The 22,421-nt window shown below is 33.2% G+C and overlaps 1 protein-coding gene across 1 annotated transcript in view; it reads left to right on the top strand.

Annotated features, from left to right (window-relative positions):
* Sdc (Syndecan) overlaps positions 1-22,421 on the top strand; it is a 675,273-nt gene that overhangs the window by 486,890 nt on the left and 165,962 nt on the right. The gene's annotated exons all lie outside the window — the stretch shown is intronic.

Below are 22,421 nucleotides of genomic sequence, written 5' to 3'. Positions count from 1 at the left end.
ACTGTGATAAAATACTCTTAACTATTCTCTACTTTTAACGGTATTATACGCCATTACCTTAATACATCAACACTAACTGTAAACTAACCAGTGGATTTTATACGATTTAATATTCCACAATAACTACTAAAAGCTTACCATACTTAATGAGCGAAAAATCGTCGAAAACAAATTTCTTGAATCTCCAATACGTAAATAGATAAAATAATATTATGATCATTTTTGTAAGTGAGTAGGTAGATACGGGGAGTCCTTTTGAAACTTGAAATGATCGGAATTCTATCGACTTAATAGGATGCTTGACGGTATGTAGGAAAACTAAAGCTCTCGAAGCATTCATTTTATTTTTCATAAATCAAACTATTCGTTATTTACCCAAGAGTATCCGAAGTACTTTCATAGACCTTTTCAAAGGGAAACAGAAGTGGCCTACTTAAAATCAGATTTCCGAACTATCACATATATGTGCATAATAGTATGCGACGTATTGTAATATATATTTATCAATATTTGATAACTTAGTTGTATTTTTTACTTTTTCGAAGTGACAGGTTAGTTATATTATTAGTTATTAGTTTATAAGGTAATATTAGAAATGAATAGAACATAGTTTCATAATAAAATTATTCTTAAGGGCGGACGTGCTCAGCGTGGGTCAAGTATGCGACGTAATGTAATATATATTTATCAGTATTTGATAACTTAGTTGTATTTTTTACTTTTTCGAAGTGACAGGTTAGTTATATTATTAGTTATTAGTTTATAAGGTAATATTAGAAATGAATAGAACATAGTTTCATAATAAAATTATTCTTAAGGGCGGACGTGCTCAGCGTGGGTCAAAATGGAGCTTTTTTCTATTTTCAAATCATGATCCTGGACATACCTTAAACGTTGTAGATAATCTATTTATATAATTTTGAAGCCTTATTATCCTTTATAATACCTGTATGTGTAATAAAGAAAACAGCCGGTAAGTACCTATTTAGGATGTGATGATACAGGTAGTTACAAATTATTTACCTGCTTCTAGACTTATTAACATGCTTCTGTACACGATGTTTATAAAGCTTCTAATATTTTACGTGTGGAGTTCTGATACAAGTAATGACATTTTAATATGATTGTTTAATATTTCGTGTATTAACTGTAAATAAACCCATTCACTGCGGACCTTTTAATTAAAATTTAAATAACATGCTGATTATAATTATCTAATGGACACCTGATGAGCAACGCATCAGGTACACAATATAGAACACTTCAGGTACAAAACTTAAATCAATTATAATTCAAATTTAAGACTAGGTTACAGATTTGTTCATTCTTAGGCATAAAGCCCATTGACGCAGCGAGTGCGGCGCTCGCGCAAAATTTCTACAAGTGGCGCGTAAATCAACGAAAATACAACGTAATCAAATACGCCAGCGCCCACTGGATTTCACGACGCATTATACGCGCCCGCCGCATGAATCATCGTTTTTTCGCGAATCACCGCTTCTCGGCGATATGAATGTAAGAAAATACAATGGAGTCCATTCATTGAACACGGCTACCAAAATTACGCTGCTCGAGGCGTCGTCGATCGACGGGCGAAAAGCAATTATTTAATAACAGAGAATCATTGTTTAATTTTATTGCGTGTCAAGTTTATCGCTGGTTGAATAATGTCGTCGTAAATATTAATTACAAGCCCCGAAATAATATAATATTTGTATTGCTTTGTTATGAGAGGCGCTGTATTAATAATTATTTTGTGCTGCTTGGGCCGCTTATTACATAGGTGAAGGGTAATGCGCGGCACGAGACGTGTGATTATGGTTATGAATAAACGCTGCATACGCGGACTTCGCCCGCTCGACGCGTTCTATGGGCACCATCGCTTAGTGTTCCTGGTTTTTCTTTTTATATTATTCTATTTATAATAACAAGTGTTGACCTTCATCCATTGATAATATAATTCGATGTATTTTATCGGAATTAGTGTATATTATTCACGCCAATGCATTTAACGTCCTTGGGAAACTGACTCAGGTATACAAAATTACGTGTATTAATTATTATAGTAGTGGTACTTAATTGATGCGGCGAATTTGTCAGCACCGATTTAACTAGCTAAAATAAATTAGCTTTGTTAACCGGTTAACGCAAAGTGCATTTTTCTAAATTCACTTAACAGGCCTTGGCATATAATCTGCTTTATTTACTCAAAAAAGCACTTTAGAGAGAAGCCAAAAGCTCCCGTTGCCAGTTTACCGGAGCGTATGCCTTGCACGTTGCAAAGCTCGCTGCTGTGCCACTTCCTGCGCAAGGCTGTTAGCATTTTTCACGTGGCCAGGCTCGACCCGCTTCCGGAATACAGCCGCTCGTCCTTTCCGCCGGAAGTGCTTCGCCCTCGCTACAGGAGCGGCGCCCGCCGAAGGATAACACACACTAAAATAATAGACGTTTTCGCAGCATAAACTAAACAGAAATAAGATAACAAATCCAAAACTACCTGAACATACATGCATAACTACCTTATAGTTATTGCCTACCTGATAATCATCATAATTAATGTAATTAATTTTGCATAGGTATGGGACGGTTTCAGTGTCTAATAGTGTCTATGATTTCTTATGACTGCATTAGAACTATACAGTGACTGTTGAAAAAATTCCTCAATTAATCGGCCAATGGTCAACTGTTTCAACTATTTCTTATACATAAACTTCTATATAGTTATGCATATTTTATAAAGTTCTGTAATACTGTTACTTTTATACATTTCTGAGTTGCGATTGAGTACTGGGTGAATAATTTCCACTGTAATACTATTTATAGGTGTCGCCAATTTCTAGCATTGTAATTTCTATAATTTGTAAGAATAAACCAATTTGTATTATTTATATATTATTATACTGAAGACAATACTATCACTCATAGTGAATGAAGATTGACTTAAAAAAAATTGTTTAAACATCATTGATTTAAATCGGGGGTAGTCAACCTGGACCCTACCGCCCACTAGTGGGCGTTCCAGCTTTATGGTAGGCGGTAGGGGCTTTAAAACCATTTTTATTATGTTTTCATGAAATTCCCCGTGACAATTTAAATTTCAGAAAATATACTACTTATTTGTATCGCCCTCGCATAAGATTAGTTCACGTTACGTAAGTGTAAAGTGAAATTATGTGGTAAATAATTATTATTATATGCTGCAATTTGCTGTAACTCGGCTTTATAGATTTTATAAAGTAAAGTTACTTTCCTACTTTATAAATCACCATTACTGTGGAACCGGTGGACGTTTAGAAAATTTTACCACTAACAGAGATACAAAAGTGGGCGGTAGGTATAAAAAGGTTGACTACCCCTGATTTAAATTATGTAGGTATTTTCCGTCGAGTTCTCCATTCGACATCTAAAAAAATAATTTAAATTCCATTGATATTATTAGACATACCTATTAAATTTATTGCATGATTGTATATCAACTAACAAGGGTATTCCAGTATCATCATCTCTCAGCTCTATATTCATTCATTCTTTTTAACACTACAACAGGTCATGAGGCCCGATGACGGTAGTGAAGTTACACAGTAGTATAATCAGTAATATAATTGAAGCAATCACAAACACCCATGCTCTGAGAAAATCACGTGAAATTGTGACCTCACCGGGTATCGAACCCGGAGCCTCCGGATGAAACACCAGCGTCTACGCACTGGACTACAAATCCCCCATAATAATCAATATTTGCTCTATTTCTACAGAGAACTCATCATTTTTTGAGATATTCTGAGACAATTCCGTAGTTCATTACTTTTTGTTTCCGCATTTTTAAATAGCTGTTGAAGTTTTAATGATGCGTTAATTAATTCTTATAGGTGCGTAACATGTAATATTCACGTGTTCACTTCCTATTTCTACAGCTTACCGCTGTAAAAGCGGGCCGTTAAAGTAAGGGTGCCAATTATTTTCCTCCAAAACACATCTGTTTGTTGGCTTAAATCAGAAGGGAGGCAATTACTTTTGATGCCGGCTCTTAATAAACCGATCAAGTTATAATACGTAATGAGATGATGATAAATATATCTAGATAAGTCAGTTCTCTTTTGTATAAAATTACGCTAAAACATTGGCTTTGATATACTTAGCTTATGATATTGCTGTAACGCTTTCAATTACGCTCATGCTTTTAAAATACGTGAATACTTTTTGATAAGAGGCACTGCTTATATAGGTATTTATCAGTGGCGTACGGTCCATAGATGCTATGGATGCGGCGCATGTTTCAATTTTTTCAAAATTTGTAGGTATATGATTGTTTAAAAATCCACACCTTCCCGTGAGAGCAACTGTGCTGTGTTTTGGGATTTGGTATTTGGCAGTATCTATATCATTATTTTAATAGAGCGTTGTCAACTTATACGTTCAGTAGGAGCTAATGACAGCATCACTACATTTATTTGTTTTGATAATCTGTCATCGAGTAGTTTGTAGAAATAATTCATATCAAAATTGGATTACAGGTGGCCCTCGACTTTCGCACGTAATTGGTTCCTGAAAATGTGTTCGAATGTTGAATGTTTGAAAGTAGAGGGATGTAAAAAAACATCATAAAGTGTACTTTAAAATATTTATTTATCAAAGGGTATAATAAAGTTAACGATGTGTATTAGCAATCAGGTGTTTTCTTTATAAACCTGTGTAAGAAATTATAGTATTTCAGCCAAAATTATAGTACGCGTTGTCATATAATGAAAATGCATTGGATTTTTGCTTCTCACAAAAAAAAATAACGGAGAATTTGAGAAATTCCAAGACACCTTTTTATTTACGTACCTACATCTTCCGAGAAAAAAGGCTTTCCGACGAATTCAAGAAATTTCATTTTAAACCAAAGTCAAAGGATTTTTTACGTTTTTCGAGCATTTTTTTTTACAGGTTATCCAAATTTTCATATATTGCGAAATTATATACTTTGGACTAATTTATAGTACAAATACTATAATTATAGTACGGTTGGCAACACTGAGCCAAGTCGAAGTCGGAGCGGACGAACAAGTTCCCCCTGCAAACAGACGGACCAAATCATGACTACCGTGGGATATCAATTGAAAAGGGACCTGCGTGCCGCTTAATGCCGAGAGATGGTACCAAACTGCATATTATTGTTATTCTTTTTAGCACTACAACGGTTCATGTGGACCAATGACAGCAGAATAGTAATACATACAAGTTAAATAATCACAAATACTCAGGCTTTGAGAAAATCACATTAATGTATTTTGACCTCAACGGGATAGAACCCGGACCACCCGGCTGAGAAATGGGACTACGAGGGCCACTGTATGTAGAAAGACGTCAGACAGCCAAAACATCCGAGTACTTATCACCCCTCCCAAATTTGACCATTTGTGGGAGGTCTCCTCTGGATACCTATTGAGACCGGAACTATTTTCGGGCGGACTCATAGTAGTATGGCAGAGTTGATTGCGAACGGATCAATTTCTAACACGTAAGAACATTTTATGTCCACACTTTGACAATTTAATTAATACTCATCAGTTTTAAATAATAGTCATTCTTACTTAATATTTAAGGCTAATAATAATGTTTCTACACCGGTCTTAGGAAGGAAATATCAGATATTGTTTACCGGCAGATATTGTTTGTAGATCAATACTCTAATAGATATTTTTCAAATATTTATATTACACTCGTGAGTCTTGATCACACTTGGTAGTCAGATGCCGTTCGATTTTTCGAGAAAGATTTTGTGAAGTATCTTGTCAGACACCCTGGCCGTTCAAACTGTTGGCACGGTCCGTCCCTTGCACATTTTTATATTTATAATTGTATTCAAAATGTAACAACCGTAATTGTATTCAGCAATAAACCTCGCCGTTTTCTTTAAATCACCATCCGTGTCTTTTTTATCGCTCCGAAGACTACCAAACCACAGACGATGTCTACCGACGCCCAAACAATCGAGAGGGAGTACCCACACATTTCTCCCTATCAAATTCGACCGGAAGTGATATACTGATAGTCATTCAAAACAAGTGGTATATTATTGGCATAACGATAATTACGATAGATTTTCCCATTAATTTCATATTCCAGTTATACTTCTAATACTAATTATTACATTTTATATTTCCCGCTGTAAAAATATGCAAAAATGCACAATTGCATTATTAACTTATTAATATTAAGTATATTTAATTAAAATGTAGAATCTAATTTATTAAAAATTACAATATATGCAACGTTTATTATACAATCCCGTAGTTAAGATAAACTGTAATAATTTACGTTTCTTTGGAAACAAGAAAAGCCTTAAATGGTATTCAGCTAAATAAATTATTCCCACTTTACTAGTTGCTAAGTAGTATTCTTGTTAGAGTAAAACTTAAAAGTAAGATAATAATGCGAGGAAAGGTATTAAGAGTTGGCAAAGTGAATACAATTATACAAATTGCGTCCATTTTTCCGACGCTCACTTGCGGTAAAGCCTACTTTCCCGGCCGCTTCGGGTTTTCGTATTCAACACCTTTCCATGGAGCGAAAGTTTCATCTTTTAGCGTTTTTCACCGACCGTTAGCTCTGTAATCCTAATGAAATGAGTTTGTTTTTTTTCCTGCGTGTGCCGCAATCTCGCAGATTTATCTGCGAATTTTATGTGAATTATTCCAAGCATTAAGGACAGCAAATTGTCCGCTTTGATGAGATCATTTCGCGAGAGTTTTTGAAAAACGTCGCGATTTTCGTTCTGGCTTAATGAAATTGTCGCATAGTTTCCACTAATTTATCGCCGGTCATAAGACTTACTGACTCTTTTTACGGTAAATTCCACTCGGTTGCGTATTTGTTCTTGTATTTGTCTCAATACAATGAATGTCGGCAATTTTCAAATTATTTATTTACGCACGATAACTTTCATATTATGTAGTTTTCAAATAATACTCAGTGGTCTAGCATATCTAACAGTCATAATAATAAATTATACATACATAATTCTACGAAACAATATTCTATGCATACTTACCTAGTAAAAAATGAAATTGCCATGATATTTTTTGATACAATACAAGCATCAGCAATGGAGTTTGAAGTACTTCAGATAAAACATGGTTACTAGAAATAATTCGCATGAATCATAAATGTATGTATCAATACCTTAAACGCCTTAAACTTACTGGCTAAAATAAATTATTCACATGGAAAGTAAAAAATGTGAGTTTGAATACCATCCGGTCCAACATTTCTGAGGTTTTTCGACCTTATGTATTTTCTGTAATAAATAATCTATCATTCTTAAAGCTGGTGTGTACACTAGACACTCGTTTCAACTTGCGTCGTTTTTGAATTGCGTCGCTAAAATATTTTTTTCTCGGGTTGCGTTGTTTTTCTATGCAACTATAGTGAAACCACCCATTTTCCGAAACCACGCATTTTTCGGAGCTTTCATTCCTAATGTTCTCTAAAGAAAAAGACTCGATTTTTAAGAAATATAAATTACATATTTATGTTGTTATTTTCTTTTGTTTACTGAATTATTATTGCAATAAACTTTATTTTCTAATTCCTAATCAGTAAAGAACTTATTTTTCATTCTTATTTAAATGTATCCTAAATCGAATTTCGAGTTGAGTCGTTTTTAGATGTGTCGCCTTCTCGTGGTACGCATAAACGACACAACTCAGGGCTCTAGTCACTCACTAGTGTATTCAGTATTGATAAAATATATATTATTATTAAATGTTGATGGAATAGATCTTATTGTTAATAATTATCGAAAGAAATAAAATACGCTTTACTCGGACAAAATCATATATCCCAATTACTTAATATTACGTACCTACTGTCCCACTATTATAGAAAACTGAAATAATCGAAATAGTATAAAACCAAAATTTGGCATGCATAGTATAAGTATGTAGGAATATATCCGACAAAAGCAAAGCGTAGACCATCAATCTTCAATATAGACAATTGACTGCCAGGCATATACAGGTCGTTCGAAAAAATAACCAATTGGTATATCCACTGGATGCCTAAGAGAGGAAGAAGCTTGCTACAATAGTGTCATTGAAAAAATGTAATAAGAATCCTCAGAATACATTAATGACGACGTCAAAATTCGATACAAATGCCAGTAGCAATTAACTTTGTGATTAAATGTTGATAATTATATGGCTACTCGACTAATTAATTATTAAATGCTTTCAATATTCAATATGTATCTAGGTACTGTCAAAGCTACTGACTTTGATGGATATCCTCGAATATATGGTTTAATTATTTATCTCGTATTATAGTGAATACTCTCTCCATATCTGTATCTCGAATCTCGGAATAAATTCATTTCCCGTCACGTGAAGCGGCAGTACTATCAAATGCAGTGTTTAATGCAAAGTTATTCACTGCGAGCTGCCAAATGGGGGATGTGCAGTATGAGTCAGCCGGCTGGTTCAAAGTGTTTGAGAGCTGAATCCAAATTGGACGTGAAGTCCTCATTTGGAGCCGCGAACTCGCGTCTGATGATACAATTGAACGTGTGAAGCGGCGCCGAAATCACGTGATGCATTTACGTAAAACATCTGAAGCACGTAGCCGCTCGCATATATTCGGTTGGATTCTCGTGAAAACTCCGCGTGAAAACTGCGCTGTATTCAATTTTGTATGAAAATGATATGTGTTACGAAAACTCAACTTAAATCCAGCGTGACTCTCCGGACGATGGATTTTAACTTTAAATTTTACTTTTAGGCGAAATAACTTTTAGAAGTTTACTTTCCGTAACAGTGTCATTACTTTTGAAAAAATGAAAAGTCTTGAATGAGTCAGTAACTAACTACCCTAGTTTTTTTTATCCAAATATTATTCTAATGAGACTAATTCATTATAATATTAGCAATAAAGACAAATTATGTAGGTATGTGCTTTGAAAGATAATACATACTATCAATTTAGTATAATATTATATTGCATGTAATTTGAATTCAAATTGATATCAATTTTGTACTAAATTAGATTCTATTTGAAGGCACTATTTAATATTTTTATGATAAAAATTCTAATGAATGTTAACCAGCATCCATGTACATTCTATAATGTATACATTGTGATTTTTTGTTCGTAGGTGTAATTTTGCTATGAAATAAGGAAGCATTTATGTAGAAAAATCTTTTTGTCTGTAATGTTTTACTGCATTTAACGGCATGGTGAATGAAAATGGTTATGCAACATGAATATCATTTATTCGCTCGCTTTGTGTATTATATTTTTTTGCGCGAAATTTTCGCGCGGTTTGACAAATTTCAATTCGAGGCTAGTGATGCGCAAACTTCCGGTTTTATTATTCACACTTTGCCGGATTTGTTACGTGGCCCTATAAGTTTGTTTGTGTTGCTGATAGTCAATAAAAGCTAAAAATATATGGTTTTGCAATTCAGTATAGATACAATAATAAGTGGTATGCACGAAACGAATGTTCTCAAACATTTATAAACTATGTACCTACTTTCTAATACAAACTTAAATTTGATCTCTGCTATTAACCAATATTTAACTGTATAACTGACTAGCAGTGCATTGGAAGATACGAGGCACCAATAATATTTTATGGACGCTAATTAATTCAGAATTTCTTTTTTAAATCGTTCGATATTGGATATATGTAGGTATACGGTAGAACTCCGTTATAGAACTCTTTGAAACCACCATTCATTTAATTATACAGCTATGGAGTTCGTAATATTGACAACCATTTAGAGCTACAACTACATCTTCAGAAGTTACCGTTTGATCACTATAAATAAATGTTGATTTGTACTCTTCTGCAACATCTTCTTGGCTACGCTTCTAGGCGCTGTTGTCGACTAAATGGGAGGAGCTTGTTAGTTTATAATGGAAAAATGGGAGGAGCATGTTAGTTCACAGTTTTAACACGTAGCCAAGAAGATGTTGATGATGAGTAGACCCAAAACAAATGTCAGCATTGTTTCGAAACCTTATATTCTTATATTATTTATTGAAATTCATATAAGTAAGTAATCAATAGCGTCTTATTTTTTTATAATTAAATAAGTCATCGTTGAAATAAGTTTTATCGTAGCATGTAATGTATAATTAATTCTAATTGATTACATGAGATTTAAGGGTAACAATAAGATAACTATATAAGTACTGTATGTGTTAAATTCATAATAGTGCGCTCAAATTAATATGTACTAGGAATAATAATTATTTGTTTCCTATTGAACAATGTATTTTGTCATAATTGCATGGTGAACCCCCATTGTCTCACTCGTGAAAGTAGGATGACACCGCTGGGCAGGCCATGGACCAGAATCCCAACTACTTAAAAGTCTCCCGAGGCTAATTCAGTGTAAGAAGCTTGCAATAGACAGGGGGAAGTGGATAGTATACACTGGATATGTATACGGCAATGTATACGGTGATAACTGATAACTCATATAATATGTAGTGCTGACTGCTGATGATGATGTTTCAGATTAAAGCAATGATACCGACCATTGATGTTTAGTAAATAATTCAGTATTCTCTTCAAAGTGTGTTAATAATTTTAATATAATATTATAGAACTACTATAGGATTAACTTTAGTCGTGTTAATATAATGCGCGTGTTCTGGCTTAACAAAGGTAGATATTTGAAATAAGCCTCTCATTTGTCTTTAATGATAATATCCATCCCCTCATACCGTTCACCCGCTGCATGCTACTGTAAAATATCGTCAAATATTCGCCGTGAAATATCTCTGTTCTTCCAATAGAGTGACTCCGTTGTTGATGCTCGAGTTAATTTTGACGCGGCTTAATGCATTTGCACATCCATCTTCGTATAATTTATTTCATATGCAGACACGCGGTAACAATATTACATGACTACTCTCTCTGTCTTTCTTCAATGATGTAATGTGATTCTAAGACCGTTTTAATACTCACGATGTATTAGATAAATAATTATTAAACTAGTATACTATTTTGATAATAAATCAGTCTTCTATCAGTTAAATGTTAGAAGTAGCTAGTACAGTACAGTAAATTAATTATCATCGCTAAAAGCTTCGTGAGGCGGTCAAGATTCACGTCGGATTATTGTCAGATCGAAACCAGTGAACAAAAGTTTAACAATCACATAATATTGCAAATATCAGTAGGTACGTAAACCAGTATTTTCACTTTATTGCAAAATTGCTGGCAATGCGATAATGATTTTCGTATTGGTAACAATTCCACCTTACTAAAATCGTTCTGAAATCGCTACCTATCAATTATTGCAATAAAGAGTTCATTAATTCCTTCTAGGTCTTGTCCAAACCATTTATATATCGACAGAATATAGTATAAGTCGAAAAATGCGTAAATTTTCCAGATAATTTGCAAAAAAATCTGTAAAAATCACACTTAGTTCAGTTTTAAGTCCATACAACATGTAGGTATTTATAAAATGAACTTCTGGCGTTGAAATACGGACGCATTGGTGAGAAAGAAAACCACAATGACAATTTTTCCGTCACTTTCATCTGTATTTACCAGTTTATTATGAAAGGATTCATTTTTTCCTGGAATAATCCTGGCAGACTAAACTTCGATGGTTTAAAGAGTTTTCACTATTTTCAAACCAAACCAGATAAAAAATACATCGCGCCATCTATGCCACACCTGGCCCAGTAGTCGTGTCTAAGACTACATTATTTATAATTCTGATTGTTAGTTTATTTGATGCATTTTTTTTGGTATCCGATCCTAATAATATCATATGAGCCTCCACAGAGTGGAGGTTTGTATTAACAGATTTTGGTTTCACGAGAAATGGGTGTCAGCCACTTGCTCAACCTATTAAGTCCATACCCTGACTCAAACACAAATTGAAAAACAATATGTGTATTTGCCAGACCCAGAATTCGAACCTTACCGCAAGCCGCGCGGCCATCGTGGGGTTTATTTTAATAGATTTTAACAAGCATTTATCCTCTTTCTCTGTCAGTTTTTCCAAAATGTCATATTGTGCCAAATAACCCGACATATATTTTTCACTCAATCAAGAAATAATGTCTCAATTATTATTTACATTTTGACATATACTTACCGTCATGTGTATCATTTGTTAAAATAAAACATGGCTCCATATTTACGTCTACTTGTAAATAATTGTAGTTAATTTTAACAGATATTAAAGTAATTTAATAAAAGTAGGTAGCCGAAAATCTTAATACCTAGTATCGTAATTCTATAGAGATAATAGCTTATTCTTTAAGCTTTTAAATTCAGTTTAAAGTTAAAACAACATTGCTTATCTAATTGTTTATTTGGCTTAACCGTCTTGGTAAGCAAACCCACTAAGCAGACAAAAACACAAGACTTTGCTTTAATACTTTCTCATCGCAAAGTTTAGTTTGGTTTTAGAGTCTGTCTCGTAATTTGAATTCGCGAAAAGCGTTTCGATCAATTTTTCAACGCCTCCAGTATTTTAGAGTATTTCAATTTGAATGGGAATAGCGGTGAGCTGCCTAAACTTTGTACTGTTAATATGGTTTCAAAGTTATCAAAAATTAAATACTACTAGTCTAGATACTTACTATTTGAATTATATTAGCTTTGATTTTATTATGCCTGTAGTTTACCCAATAATTATTTGACGATGTTAATACATAATAGGTACTGGGTAATGGATAATAGATACCTATTATCGACGATTATTACATAAAATTATCAGGTAATGTAGTAGACAATAGTTGTTAAATTATTATTTATTTGTTTAGCATTCACCCGATAGAATTCCATCTTACAGTAGTGTAAGATATTAATTTCTACAAAATCAGCTACTTGGATTGTAAGGTAGTCTTGATAATGGTTTGTCAACCGAAACAATTAGGTACCTGCCTGTTAACTAAAAAGCACAATGTATGGAATATAATATTAATACTACGAGACTTACGGTTAGTATCACCGTCTGCTCTTCGACGTTTCGGGCTTGTCGCAGATACCATTCTTAAGAGACACGATTCTCAAGAGAGAATGCGTTAGAGATAAATGGCCTTTGCAACGAGCACGTAATATCGAGGAAAGACAGATGAATAACACACGGTAATAACTCAAAAATCAACCTACTTATTCAGAATTTATCTATCTATTATATTTATCAAATTAAGTCTTAATGGTCTTAAATTTTGTACTTTGATTTAAAAATAAAACAATATTCATTTGTGTAGCTTCTCAGTTGTGATATTAAATAATTAATTATCTTACATAATTTCGTTTTATTAATAATGTCTATAGGTGTACTGTCTATCTGTACCGCTTGAGAAAAAACATATGTAAAAAAGAGCGAAACGGAGAAAACGTATTAAATGGGATAAAGTGAGAAAAAAATACTCGTAAATGCAAAATCTCAATTTGAAAAATAAACGAATCGTATATTTTAATCAGGTTGTGAAAGCAAACATTTGAAAGTGCTCTCATAATAGTTTGATAGATACTAACACTGCAGTACTACTAGCAAAGCGACTATATTATGTATAAGTGATAAATGACATTACGATTAATTTGTGAAAGATTGACGGGAAGGTATGGCAAGGTATTAATAAAGTCTGAATGTGAGATTAATGATAAAATATTTTGCAGAACTAATCGAAGATCTTGGCATAAAAACAGCAAATGTCACAAAGGTCATTTTTTTCAGGAGAGGGTAAAAACATAATATCTTGGTTGTCAAACACATTTTTAATAATTTGACAATGAAGATTCATGGAGGAGCCTTATATGCACTGTATGTATGTAAATAAAATATCAAATTGATGTTTGTTAAATAGATATTTAAAAAGAAATGAATGTGACATTTGCTGTTTTTACACAATTTTTGGACCTTTGTCGTTTTTATAACAAAATTGAAAACATGGAAAAGCAAATAGTATGAATAAAATTATAATTTTATTAAATAAAACAAAACATATATATTTCTGTTATTTTTTAATCATAATACTACATTTAAGAAGGTTTTGACACATCATAACCAATTATTAAGCTACGTACTTACATGTTTTAAAAAAATCTTCAATTAAATATTTAAAATAAAATCAATCATGTGCATATTACTACTGATTAGTCTTGATCACTCACACCTTCACTGTCTTCTTCAACGTTATCATTTGTATCATTGTCACACGGCAAATTTTCATAAAATGATGCGTTTATTGGATTTTGTAAATACTTAGTTAATTTTAAAATATCTTTTTTCTTTGCGCCTTTCAATGGAATTAAGCCATCATATGCTGGCTTAAATGCAATCGTGACTGGCATTTGATGTCTTTTCACTATATTGAATCTATCCCACAGTCCAGAGAAACTGAAATGTTTGCAAAGCACTTCTCCCTTACAATCCTTGTCTATTTTGTACATTCTAACTTGCCTAAGATGAAAATCTCTGCCGAAGGATGACTTAAAGTAAGGCTTTAACGTATCTTTAATATTTAAAAAATCTTTTTGCTCCGGTTTCTCCAGAATAAAGGGCCCAGGAGTTTTTCTGGCATCCAATACAACTTTATCCCAATCCTCTGGCACGTCTGCAAGGATTGTTTTCCTTGCACTGCTGAACAAATGAAAGTCAGCGTCATTTGGTAAAAATGTGTGCCCTCTGATAGGAAATATATGGATGACTCGTTCAATTTTTTTTAATACATGTACCACCATATACCAAAACCAAATCATAACAAAATTTTTGTTTTGTCCAGCACATCCGTCACTCAAAATATACAATGTTTTCGTGCCTGCTGGCAGATGGTGGTTTATGTAATGTAGTAACAAAGATGTTACATCATTTTGACCTTGTTTGGCGAATCCTTCATGATACGTGTACATATATACATCATTTCTGGCTAGGTCATGTATCCCAAAAATGTAATACCATAGCTGTCTGGAATAAAATACCGCATTTGTTACCATATTCGGTAAAGGCAAATTTTGCATAAAATCAAACGATATGACTGTGGTATCACTTGAACCACTTGCGAGTTCTTTCAATCTTCGCTTCGTTGTAGTAAACTGTTGTGCTTTAGCCAGGTGAAGTTGATAATCTATCTCAATCTTACGTTTTTCATCTTCAGAGAGATCGGGTAATTTCAGTTTGGTTGTAACTGAATCACAGTATGAACACGTATCGCTTCGAGGAGCTCCAAATGACAAATTATATCTAGTTGTAAATACTCTGTAGTATGTGTCATAGTTTAGTTGAAGCCTGTATTTACTTAAAAACATCTCGTGCATTTTCATAATAGTCAAATTTTCCGGAAGATACCTAACATTCTTATTTTTCGCGAAAGAATAATGACTTTGACGTGCCTTAAATGATTGTATATGAATGTGAATCAACTGAATCACTGATTCAGGCACTGCTCTTGGGCGATTTGGATGCTTTCCTCGTTTGTCCATAGGAGCCGAACCCGAAAATGTGATGTTGTCTTGAATACGTCGCAGCCGGGAATGCGTAATACCATGTATTGCCACAAATGCCTTCATACAGACTTCTTCGTTAATACCATCAGATGTAGATAGTATCTAAAGTAAATAAAGAGAAAAAATAATTAGTTTTTCAAACACATTATCATTAGGTATAATAGGTGTAATGCCTAATTTGAATGTACATTTTTTATTAATTCAATGAATACTCACTTTATATTTATATGATGCTGAATGCTTGAATATACCATGATCATTGACATCATTTATTATTATCGGAGTATTTTTTCTCGGACGTCTTCTCTTGATCGGTACTACTTCTATACATCCAGATATATAGCCATCTTGTTGATTTTTAGAATCCATTTCATAAAAATTCTCAAATATTTCTTTCCGTAAATCTTCATTTATTTTTGTAAAACAATGAAACCTCTTGCACCTGGAAACATAATAATCAATTAAGTACAATCCTACATAATATACTTTATTACAATCATACATACATTTACATAAAACAACATAGTAAATACAATGCTTTGCATTCGAAAGAAGTCATAACTTCAAAGTAATCACAGCCATTGTGAACTAAATTTAATCACACAAACTATTCAGCATGGTAAATATTTTAGTACGTATTAATAATGTATAAGTTTTTAATTGAATATATGTTATGAATACATAATTATTCCTACCTGCAATCTTCACCGATAACTTTTTTTGAGAGTCGTTTCCCAACATGATTGACATGATCACTTCCCTTTATTTTGGCGGTTTTTATTAATGTTTGCTTGGTTTTATTAACTTTTCTCTTACGAGGCGTTTCGGATGTCTGTATCCTATTACATTCCATGATAAAATATACAAACAATCGTTAAGGAACTTCATAAAATGGCAATGCCAATGACTGAACGAATGAAAGATAATTTTGACAGGTCAGGCACTAACAAGTATGGAATGTATACTAACGCCTAACGCCGCCTGGTGATAAAAGTGTGGAACTACTGGACCTTTGTTGTTTTCAAACAAAATTCCTTGGACTATTGCTGTTTTTAGAAAAGTGGCATATTTTTGAGAGCGGATTTGAGGGAGTTACGATTTTTTTTAAAAATATATCTATGCACAGTTGTATGTAACCATACACAGAGAATATAGAAATGCAATAAAATGAAAATGGAAAAAAGTGGACATTTGATGTTTTTATGCCAAGATCTTCATATCCACATCCAAGAATGTTGAATGCCACTGCCACTGGCTATTTTTTCATATTACAAATTATAATATCAGCTAAGCCGTTGTTTTTATTTTCATGTATGTATAATTACGATATTTTATGTTTTAGTTTTATTTTGTTACTGCCACCGCTAAATATGTTATTATATCTTCAATATAAATATACGTTAATGATTTTTTATAATAAACCGCCCGTTAACTCACCTGAAATCAATCTTCTGACCAATGGCAATTTCGTAAACCGAAATTGCCTTTCGTTACATAAACCAAAATGGTTCCATATGAAACAGATTTCGTATTTTTTCATTAATGAAATGTTTCCCGTTTCGCTCTACCTATATTGTACTTTCAATATTACCTTTTTTATAAAAACGATGTGAAAATAACGTCGCAGCAATTTTATTTCATTCCCTGTCCAAGTCCTGTCGTTCGGTTATTTGCGTATGTTTTCAATTTTGCTGACGAATTCCGGATATTTTAATGAAAGATAGATGCTTACTACATAGATAGATGCCTACCAGCTCACCTATATAAAAATAACTTGTTTGACGTTATTTCCCTTTGAAAGCTATCAAGCTTAATATGTACTGATACACAAAATGTTTGTTAGTCAAATATATATATATATCATCTCATTCCATTTGGATATATCCATTCTTTCTTATCCTTAATTCCTTAGTCATTCGTTGTCAACTATTTCCCCTAAATTATCAAATAACACTGATATTTCTCAATCGATGGTAATAATTATGTTCTTGGAGCGATGTAGCGACCTTTTTCCACTTTGGGGTATTCACGCTTTTATGTTCATCACTAACTTGTGTTTGCTCATAAAGCCGACGCATATGATAGTATCGTCGCTATAATTTTTGCACCAACTGGATCTTATACGGGTGTAGGCCAAGATCTTTGCGAAAAAATTCACACGTAGCGGACGGACAGATCCCCAATTACTGCGACCAACGACGAATCGATAAATTTGGATCTTCTTCCACACGTTCGTTTACAGCGGCCATATTCTCTTTAGCACGCACATTTTTTCAGCGTATTGGTGTTCTTGCATCATTTAGACTATTTAGAGAGTATATAATACGAAATCTATCCACAGTTCCATGGATAGTGTGTTCAAATGAACGATTATGTGCGCCATAAAAATCACAAAGTCGTCTCTAAAAGTTGCGCGAATCGACGACTGATTTTCATAGTAAATTTGGATAATCCGGTAGCGTTATTCAAGCATGATTCTATTCATGAGTTGACAGACTATACTGATAATAAATGTCAAAAAATGAGTGCACTGTCACAGCTCGGCTTGATTGTTAACCCTTTCGTAAGTTGTTTCTAAGCACAAAAACACCCGTTATATCTATATATATATTATATTGAATCAAGATGATATGTAGTTATTTCTGTTATACTGATATGATGAATTATTCATAAATTTACCCCCGTTTTCTGTAGTGTCAAAATTCCTAAAAATATAACTTAAATCTACTTTAATATCCGGGTAAATCTAGCACACACGTTACTATACCGTTTTGTTAGAAGACTTCGCACAATGATTTGACATTTTTCACTCACCCTCCTCTGACATTATAATCTATCACCTGATTTATGCATTCAGTGTATGCATATATAAATCCCCTACCCCTACCAATATAATATCTATATTTTTTAACAATGTAATTTTCAAGTTATATAAGAGCCATTCAAACACGCTCATTAAAAGTATTTTACATAAAGTTATAATCACTTGTCAAAAATTGTTTGCTATTAAAATACATATTATGTATTATGTATCATGTTTGCATACGTAATAGTTTTGTCTGTAAGTAACATAATAGCACTGATAAACCGTGTTCTCAAATAGTCGTGTTACAACCGTAATAACTATCGACTAAAAATCATTTTTTATATACTTACCTACTATTGTAAAATTAAATTCTATGAATCAATTAGAAAAAATACATTTTTAATTCATTATGTCATTATAATAGTTGATATTTTCGGTCACCATGCTACGTACATACCACCTACCCTTGTACATCGGATTGTGATTATTCCAGAACACGTGTCACGAACTGCAGACCCTCGCCTCCAGTCACGTACGCTGTGGAGGCTCATTAAATCATTCCATGCACCACTAATCCAACATCGCGATTACAGCATTGTTACATACGCTGTTCCTTTTATCGATTGTGAAACATTACCACAGATACGCATATTTACTAACTGGCGTAGCTCTCTCTGATGCGATGATGGTGTATAAAATATACTTATTAATAATACCTTTCATATCAAAATTGTCCCCTAAACATCACAGAACAAGTTACTCATAAGGTAGAATTTGGTATGTTGTTATATTTACCGTTATTCTCCTGCTATAAAATAGCCTACTTTTAGTGATAGTGTTTTTTCGCCCTCTACGAAACGATCTGTAATCCTTCGTCGATGCATGACTTTGGGTCAGCAAACTTCTCCTCATATGATGACGTGAATAACGTCAGTTGTATAGAGAGCTTCAATAGTGATAGAGATTACAAGGCACTCATCCTTTACTAAAATATCAAGTTTAAAGTATCATTTTAAACCTGTAGGTGTACATCATAGATTAATATACTTTTGTGAATCCTGCCAGGTAATATCACCATAAGTGTAATTGTGCTTGATAGGAAATACAAAACGATAAAATTGCATAAGCGCGTTTCCATTATTTAATCACATCTACACATCAAATACAACCTGTCTGAACATATTATATTAACGGGGGGGGGGGGGTAGTTGACAAACACAACGAAATTGACTAATTTAATTTTCATTGAAAAAGTATCTTTATATTTTCTATTTTTTCTACAATTTCAAGAACGTCGATGGCGGTTATGCGAACTTCATGCTAATATAAAGTAATCAAATATTCCTACAAAGATCCTGAAAGCGTAATTGTTCCCTTTTGACATGACTAAAAGTAACGACCGCAATTTTTTTACTACCGTGATCATCTATTTTACAATCATATTAAAATTTGCCATTTTCTTTATCTTTAAAGCTCTGGAAAAAGTTCTCATTATCATAACATATTTATATTTTCTTAATATCTTTACTTCGAGATGTCGCTGTGTTGCGATGTCTAATAACGGCGGGCATGTATCGCTAAACACCGTTTAATGTTTATACATTACCGGCAAAGCCGTCTGTTCGCTGAAACGCGCCTATTAACGTTTTGTCGCAGTTTTGGGACTCGGTTAAGTGTATTCATTCGCCTCCGGCCATTTGTTGATAACGAACGCGATCTCTTTAAGCCGCGTACATTATTGTACAGCAAGAATTCTTCCGCGAAATTCTAAAATTGTCGCCAAACTTTGAGCGAGGTGGCATGTGGAGTCTACATAAATTGGATGTAAAGTATTTGGACCAATACAACAATACCTAACCATTAGTTACTCTCTCGGTTCATACTTCGCGCAGTGGCGTATTCAGGATTACGCTAGCCAGAAACTTTTTCAGACTCGTCTTCAGTTACGTCAGGAGTTCAGGTTTGGAGGTCTTCAGAGTGCAGGATGCATTCAACAGATCTTTCGTGGATTCTAGTTTCGCTCACACTTTCCACCTTCAAAATGGAACCTCGAATGACACAATAGTATGAAACTATTGGCTATCCCTATCCGATTGCATTATAATATACTATATGATAATTTATTATTAAATTTAAACTGTAATTCAACTAACATTTTCCAACATCTGCATATTCCATGAATAAGGAAAACACGCATTTCAGAAATCTCATAATAGGCATAACTTTTAAAAGTAATTTGCGATTTTATTGTCTATCGGGACACCAAGTGGCATTATATACTACACATTATAATATAAACAATTTAGAACATGAGTTTCCAACATCTTTTGATTCACAGTTCTCTTATTATAATAGATAATGGACAACAAATAGTAACCAGCAACCCCTTTCATAATCGCATAAAACGACATTTTTCGTAGTGTAAAGAAACTACATAAAAATACTCATAAAAAAGAATCTTTCTTGTAGATTATCAATCATTACATGTCCGTTTTACTTGTCTATAATATATTCTCATGTGAATTAAAGATCATGACATTTTCTTTCAATGTGTTTATGTAGGTTCTATTTTTTCGTGTTATTTATCATCAGGTATCTATTCACTATATTAGTCTCGGGTTGTTTTCTGTCAAAAATTACACTTTTTAAACTTTTATAGTATCTTGGGTCTTCTACACCCTTTTTATTAGCGGTATATTGTATGTTATGTAGTGAATTTCAACTTTCTGATGGATTTTCTGATTTACTGTCAACGAGGTTAATCGAGTGTTACATAATTATGTTACGTACCTATACATCAATATTAAACAAAATAATTAAATGTAAATATGAAATTTCGTCCAAAGAAAGTTCAAATTTGATAGCTTGTTATTCAAACATCAAAATACTTAATAATTTTTATGGGCAAGCATAGTCAATGTTTTTCCAGTAGGTACTGTGTTTTTTGTTAGTAACACTCATGAAATTCCTCGTGATTCTGGAGAAGATCGCCACCCGTGGATTGGTAACACGTGATCTAGATTAATTATTAATGTGTTTTAGTATTGTTATGTTAAATATCAAAGAGGACAATACAATAAATATATTATATCCCATCATTCAAAAATGATTTCTAAACACTTCGCGTTGAATATCAAAATAGCAGAACATGCAACATCTAGTACACAGATAATGTAAATATTTAGGACATGGATGTGTTGGTAGTGGAAGGTTAAATTTGTTAGGGTAAACTATCTTAAGTAGGGTTGCCGATTTGTCCTGGATCGTCATATAATTGGAGTCCTTGTCCAGGATTCCGGTTAGAGCTTACACGGGACACGATTACCCGGAATTTTAAAAACAGTAGCCAATATCTCTTAATGAGATTCGAGAAATTGTTACATGGCAAAAATAATAATGGGAAGCTGAAACGCCAATTGCAAGCTAAAAAACTTCTCGGCTTGGATTCTGAACAAAATTTCTTCAATTTACCGATGAAAACTTATTTTGGCCACCGAATATTCTTAAATTTGAATTTTTTTCCACAAAGACAAATTCCCAAAAAAATATATTTTAAAATTTAGAAATAACTAGCTTTATTTATGATTGATTTTAGTCTAAAAGAATGAAAAATGACATAGTTATGTATTAGTGGTAATTTTGTTTCGAGAAAATGTCCCGGAATTTTCTTTAAAAAAGTCGGCAACCCTAATCTTGAAGGTAGAGAGTTATTTCAACTGGCATAAGACGGTAGATATATACAGCAATTCGGTCGTAAGCTCTCCATAAAAAGCGGCACCGAAAGAAGATGAAGTATATATTATACAATATTCCGTACCAATAGCGCAGTCTAAAAACTTATATTATCTTAATATGTATGGTATGAGAATTGTGTTATTTCCATTTTTATTTTTTGTTTTATCATATATTTCTGTTGCCGAAGCATGCATAATATAAATTTCACGCCGAGTCCACTTTTCCCAAGGGCTCGAATATCTCACATCCGACTCTGACCTCACAATCTCAGAACGGCGTACATATTTCATAGAAGGAATGAATATACTTAATGTTTCATTCTACTTCGGCCGAAACACCGTTTGGAATTGTACAGAAATTTTCTGAATAATGCGAATACGTATTTTGAATTGTTTGCTGTGCTATGCAGTG

Source organism: Rhyacophila brunnea, unplaced genomic scaffold (genome assembly GCF_057557595.1).
Source record: "Rhyacophila brunnea isolate RB1 unplaced genomic scaffold, BYU_Rbru_1.0 scaffold_2, whole genome shotgun sequence".
Lineage (NCBI taxonomy): Eukaryota > Metazoa > Arthropoda > Insecta > Trichoptera > Rhyacophilidae > Rhyacophila > Rhyacophila brunnea.
The sequence above is the reverse complement of the archived record's forward strand: the minus strand, read 5'-3'. Positions and strand labels throughout refer to the sequence as shown.